The sequence below is a fragment of the Dromiciops gliroides genome, chromosome 6, assembly GCF_019393635.1.
Source record: "Dromiciops gliroides isolate mDroGli1 chromosome 6, mDroGli1.pri, whole genome shotgun sequence".
Lineage (NCBI taxonomy): Eukaryota > Metazoa > Chordata > Mammalia > Microbiotheria > Microbiotheriidae > Dromiciops > Dromiciops gliroides.
In genome coordinates, this window is record NC_057866.1 from 219,809,251 (window position 1) to 219,816,176 (window position 6,926).

The 6,926-nt window shown below is 38.4% G+C and overlaps 1 pseudogene; it reads right to left on the reverse strand.

Moving 5' to 3' along the window:
* Positions 1-5,005: 5,005 nt before the first annotated feature.
* On the reverse strand, positions 5,006-6,376 carry LOC122731487 (annotated as a pseudogene).
* Positions 6,377-6,926: the final 550 nt, after the last annotated feature.

The window sequence follows — 6,926 nt, forward strand, 5'->3', positions numbered from 1 at the left end:
CAGCAATTTCATTTTTACCCAGATAAATTATCCAAAGAGGATAAAAATTATCTGGTTGGGCAAGTTTGGGAAGTCTCTCTCTTTAATCCCAGACCTGCTTAGACTTTGTGACCTTGAATAAATTACTACAAGTCTCTGGTGCTCTGAGTCCTCATCTATAAAAGCAGGGGAACTGGAATATTCCCTTAGCTCAATTCAACAAACATTTCCTATTGTCTTATTTAAATAACCAATTATTCCCAGAAATACAATTACAAATAGTAATGAATTTACTAAATATTCTTGGTGGAGATTGTCCATTATTTTGCCTTGTTCATGATATAGACATGACATAAAACACATGAAGAAGTTAACTTATTCATATGATACTTTATTGTATATGACCATTTTGAAGTTTCATTTTTCATTTAAAAGTCTATAGCATAATTATGGAATGATATGTTATTGATATTTTATGAAGAAAAATTTTCCTCTTATTTTCTACCTCACTGGCATTTACTTTCTCATCTTTTTCTTTCATAAATTATAGCTAACCAAAGCATCCCGGTTCAATTCTTAATTTCCCTGAATTATTAGTTAGCTATCAATGCTAAGTGTAGCAGTGAATTAATTACAATTAATATGCCATTTGATTTTAACTAAGGCCAACCATGGTGAGAGAATACAGGAGGTAAGATAAGTAATCCTCATCATGAAAGAAACCATTAATGTGACTTTGGTAAAATTTGGATAAGTGAAAAAATCAAATTCAGATCCACCTGATAATTGATGCAAATTGCCTGCCCTGTTGTTGGCTGGAAGTCAAACATACATTATATTAGAGCCTGAAAGGATAAATATTATTGACACCAATATAATAACCCAGAGATATTTAGGAGGAGTGAGGTGGGTGGGAGGAAGAATTCATTGCAAACCTAGCTCATTTGAGTTTTTATGGCTTTGAAGGCTTTCAGAAATCAGTGAGTTTAAGGTTTAAGTGCACCGGCTTCTCCCTAATAACAATGCATCTGAACTTTAGAAAGTTTCTTAAAAGCAAATCTAAATTCTGAATATACTGAAATGTCCATATTTCTTCTTATTTTTGTGATTTTAATTCTTTTTATTCAATACATTCATAAATGAAATCATAGAGGCACAAAGATAGGCAGGGTAGTGGGAAAAAGAGGTGGGAGGAGAAGCTTAAGGGTGATAAACTTTCTCAGGGTCTCACAACTGAAGTTAAGTCACTTAGGTCACCAACCCTTGCTGATGTTCCTTGTATATAGTAAGACCAGAATACATACTTTTTGATTGGTTGGTTGATTGAGTGTTTAGACAAGTGAACCAAACTTCCCCTTAGAAATTGAAATTACTAGTCACAACAAATATAGAAAGACAGAAGCAGAGAGAAAGAGAGAGGGACAGTGAATAGGACACTGCAGAGTGAGACAAAGAAACAGAGACAGAAACAGATACAGAGAGATAGAAATAGAGAATGAAAGACAGAGTCAGAGACACAAAGTGCTAAAGTGAGAAGATACGGAGAGAGTGAATGGTTATAAAAAGAAATATGAGGTTTTTATAGGCAAAATTTAGGTGTGCTGAAAATATTCTCCCACTTGAAGCTAACATAAACTTCTATTAATGGGAACATCACATTTCTAATAAGGAGATTAAATACACCATTATGTGCTTCAGTAAGGTGAAGTGTGTTTCTCAGTTTCCCTGGGAAAAGATTAAATATGTTCTAGCAGTAGAGGAAAGAATCTTTTATTACTCAGGCAAATTTCATCAACCTTGACTCATGAAATGAGGTTCTGAAAGCATCACTCACAGACTGCTACAGTGTATACTATAGCTGTCGTCAGTATTAACTAGGAAATAGGAAGCAACTTCCTGTATACACTGGTAAACTAGTAGAACAACGGAGACCCATCATATGCTTATCTCCTAAAAAGCACAATTACATTTTCATATGTAGCATATGGACTCAATCTGTTCCTAGAACTGGGCACAAATTGGAGGGAGAAAAAAGAAAAAGAAAATGGAAATTTCCATTCATGAACTAATACAAATAGAAATGCTATATTTGTTAAGATGTGTTGAATGGTGCTTTTACAATATTTCTATTGAATACATTATTGCAGGCACAGAGATGAAAGAATAATAGGAGGAAGAGAGGGATACAAAATAGGTAAAGAGCATTCTAAGATCATGTCTAAGGCAAACTTTTTACAAAGCTGCTGAATATCTGGATCGGAATTTTTTTTTCAAATAAGTCATACACACAGAAATGCTGAAAAAAAAAGTCAGAGGAAGACTGCTTGCCTTTGACCTGTTAGAGTGAATAATGATTTTGTGTTTCCATGCCTTAATCATCAATTCATTTTCCAAACATTTGTTATGCTCATACTTTGTTTAATACTGTGACAGGAGAGATACAAAGATAGATAACACATGATCACTACATGGAAAGAGACTATAAGTTCCTTGAGGGTAGGTACTATTTTTGTTTTCTTCTTTAGATCTCCTGTATCTAGCACAGTCACTGGAAGCTTAATATTTATTAAGCTTAATAAATGGCTATTGAATTTAGTTGAATTGAAGTGAATTCACTTGAAGGAATTTACAATCTAATAGACTTTCTGAGTGGCAGAATATAACAACTTTAAAGTAATGTTGTGAGGAAATGTTGCCCTTTATTTTATTTTTTTTTACCAGAACCAGGTTCCATATTACAAAAGGATATCTGTGTACAAGAGTTAATTTATTTCCAAAATATTTTCTGTCAAATATACTAAGCCTAAATGAAAATCTAATGGTTTCTGCACAGCTTCCCTAAGAATCAATCACACCCCCAGAATAACTTACAAACTGTACCAGGAGGATCAGTTAATAATTATATGTGATTTAAACAACCGTATTTTAAAACCTAATCTCTAACTAAAAATTCATGAAGCCATAATCCTTAGTATTTTCTCTCTGATTTTATGGCCAATTCAAGTATTTGATTATATCTTAAAGACCTCAAAGTCATATCAGAATCAGGTTCGAATTTTCTTATCTTCTTTCTCCTCTATCTCTTTATCTCTTTAAATTCTTCTTTGGCGATGATGTGCAATCTAATGTCATCTAAAAACCTTTCTGTGCAGATAACATCCCACAGATGACTTCTCCCTTGAACTCTAAGCTCAAATTTACTTTTATGAACTTTTTTGGATTTTGTTTTCTGAACAATCTGTCATGACATTAGTCTAACATGCCTAAAATATGCCACATCGTCATTCTCTCCAAACCATCTTCTCTTCCTAATTTCCTTATTCCTATTAATGCCAAGACCATTGCCCTTGCTCAGAACCTTGGAGTTCTCTTAATACCTTTCTAAACCAAGACCAATCAAAACCAGTCAGCTTCTGGGTCCTTTGGATTCTCCATTTACAAAATCCCTTAGAACCACTCCATCCTTTTCTTCCCACTTCTATCACTACAATCCCTAGCCAATAACTTCCTAACTGGGCTTGCTCCCAATCTGTCTGTAAACATCTACCAGATTAACCAACCTGGAACACTGCCTTCATTATATCCCTCTCCTACTTGAAAATTATCATTTCCTTACTAATTTCAGAAACAGATACTAATGCCTCTCCTGTCACTTGAGGACTTTCATAATTTGGTACTAATTGTTCTTTCTAATTAAATCTCTAAGTACTCTTCCAGAAGAATAATATGTTTGTATGGCAGGTATCACGGTAGACACAATATTCCTAGCCATTACCAAAAGACAAGTAAGGACTGATGAACTAATGTACCTAGAAGAGATACTTTGCCCAGTGGTAGTGAGATAACCAACCTCACCAGAAGATCTTTATGGTAATGGTGGGTTAGATATGTAAGGCTTTGCTTCACGTGTATGCTCTTGTGACATGTTTCAGTGTGTACCATTCATGTGTGATTCTTATGGGTGTCACTATTCCCATTGAAACTGTTTGTGAGGGGCAGCTAGATGGCGCAGTGGATAGAGCAATGGCCCTGGAGCCAGGAGGACGTGAGTTCAAATCCGGCCTCTGACACTTAACACTTACTGGCTGTGTGACCCTGGGCAAGTCAATTAGCCCCAACTGCCTCACCAAAAAAATAAATAAATAAATAAATAAAAAGAAAAGAAAAAAAAATAAAGGAAAAAGAAACTGTTTGTGGAAGAATGAATTCTAGGTTTATGGAGCAATAACCTATCATATATTTCCTTACTGTACTACTTCATTAAATGTTTTGCTTTGAATTAATTGAATCTTCTGGATGACTTTAGAAATGTAAACAAATAATGAACTGTGGCATTAAATTCAGTCAAATAAACATTTATGAAGTACCTACCTAAGTGGCTTCACTGAATACCTTGAAACTTTGGTAGCTTCTTGAAGGAATTTGTAAGAAAAGATAATGGTACCTAAGGTGCTACAGATAAGAAGTAGATTGTTTTGCCAGAATTTTGACAGAAGAAGAAGAAGAAGAAGAAGAAGAAGAAGAAGAAGAAGAAGAAGAAGAAGAAGAAGAAGAAGAAGAAGAAGAAGAAGAAGAAGAAGAAAACAATTAACAATATACGACTCTTTAAAATTTGCAAAACACAACAAATATATCATTTCAGGAGAAAAAAAACTGATTACTTTTTGGTATATTTTGACCAATGAAAACTCTAAGTCTATTTGAATATTAGTTATTCTTCATTATCGGCATTATTATTCCCATTTTACAGATAAGAAAATGAGGCTGTCGGAGATAAAGTGACCTTCCTATATTCACATTGCTATCAAGTATTGCAAGCCAGACCCATACCCAAGTTTCTCCTAGTTTCAAGTCCAGTGATCTTTCTACTGCACCATTTTGCCTCAATATGTTTTGTCCTTGTCATCTTTCACCTCCATCTTTTTTTGCAAGTTATATCTCCATCTACCCCCACCGCAATATATTTTCTTTTTATCCTCAACTGTCAAGATTTTTACCAATTTTTTTTTTCAAACCTCAGTACCATTTATTACTCTGTGCAAGAGGGGCTGGATAGGCAAGAAGATGCGCCTGGTCACTTGGAGTCTTTGAGCTGGCCAGGACTCAGTACCGGTAGTGGTCTGGTTTGAAGGGGCCCTCTCTGGGGACGCCGAGGTACTGGGACTGTTTGTCTGTCAGTTTCGTCAGCTTCACATTCAGTTTGCCAAGGTGGGCCTCGGCCACAGCTTCATCCAGCTTCTTGGGGAGGAAGTGCACTCCCACAGGGTACTTGTCCGGGTGTGTCCACAGTTCAATCTGGGCTAGCACCTGGTTGCTGAAGGAATTGCTCATGACAAAGCTGGGATGGCCCATAGCACAGCCCAGGTTGACTAGATGGCCCTCTGCCAGCAGGATGATCCGCCACCCATTCTTCAGCTTATAGCGGTCTACCTGAGGTTTCACGTTCACCTTCTCCACAGAATTTTGATTCAGCCACTTTACATCTATTTCCACGTCAAAGTGGCCAATGTTACATACTATGGCATCGTCCTTCAAAGTGCCTGCCCAAGATGATGTCTACACAGCCTGTGGTGGTGACAAAGATGTTTCCCTCTTTGCAGGCCTCATCCATGGTGGTCACCTCATAACCCTCCATAGAGGCCTGCAGTGCATTGATGGGGTCTATCTCTGTGATGATGACTCGGGCACCAAAGCCCCGAAGGGCCTGGGCACAGCCCTTCCCCACATCACCATAGCCTGCCACCACAGCCACCTTGCCTGCAATCATCACATCTGTGGCTCGTTTGATGCCATCGATGAGGGACTCACGGCAGCCATACAGGTTGTCAAACTTGCTCTTGGTAACAGAATCATTCACATTGATGGCTGGCACTTTCAGAACTCCATTGAGCTTCATCTTGTAGAGATTGTGGACGCCGGTGGTGGTTTCTTCAGAGATGCCTCTGATGCCCTTCAGGAGCTCAGGGCACTTGGTGTGAACGAGGTTGGTGAGGTCCCCACCATCATCCAGGATCATGTTGAGGGGCTGCCAATCCTTGAAATAGAGGGTCTGCTCAATGCAACAGAGATATTCCTCGTCAGTCTCCCCCTTCCAAGCGTACACAGGAACACCAGTTTTGGCAATGGCAGCTACTGCATGGTCCTGGGTGGAGAAAATGTTGCAACTGGACCACTGTACCTCGGCTCCCAGAGCCACCAGTGTCTCAATGAGGACAGCTGTCTCCACAGTCATGTGCAGGCAGCCAGCAATCCGGGCACCCTTCAGTGGCTTGGAGGCTGAGTACATCTCTTGAAGTTTCATCAAGCCGGGCATCTCATTCTCTGCTATGTCCAGGGCTTTACATCCCCATGTGGCCAGGCTGATGTCAGCAACTTTGTAGGGTAGTTTTTCAGACATGCTTCAGCCTCCACCACAATTATTTAATGACTTAGCAAAGACCACCGTGCGGAGACTTCAGGGATGGGGGTGATGAGGCCTCAGGAAGGCCGAGGCGGGCAGCAGGCAGCAACGGGAGGGATTTTTACCAATTTTTAATGGCCAGTTGTCATTTTGATTTCCCTCAGACCTTGGCCCTGGAGGTGTCTCTTTGACAAACCTGATCACTTTATTAGGAAAATTTCTCTTTCTTCAGAATACTTGTACTAATAACACTTACTTGCCACTCACGATATATTACCTTGTATTGTAAGTTGATGTTTTCATGCATGTGCATACCCTATCTCCACAAACAGATTGGAAGTTCTAGGAGGGCAAGAACCATGATTTACATGCTGTTTATTTCATAATGATTAGCACGGTACCTAAGATAGAGCGGGTGCTCAATGAACATGGAGCTGTTGGTGATGAAAATCAAAAAGTCCATTATTTCAGCCAGTTTACAAGTGATTAGTCAAATTTATTTATGGTCAAATAGATAAAAGAAATTGACCAAAATATACTGGATCTT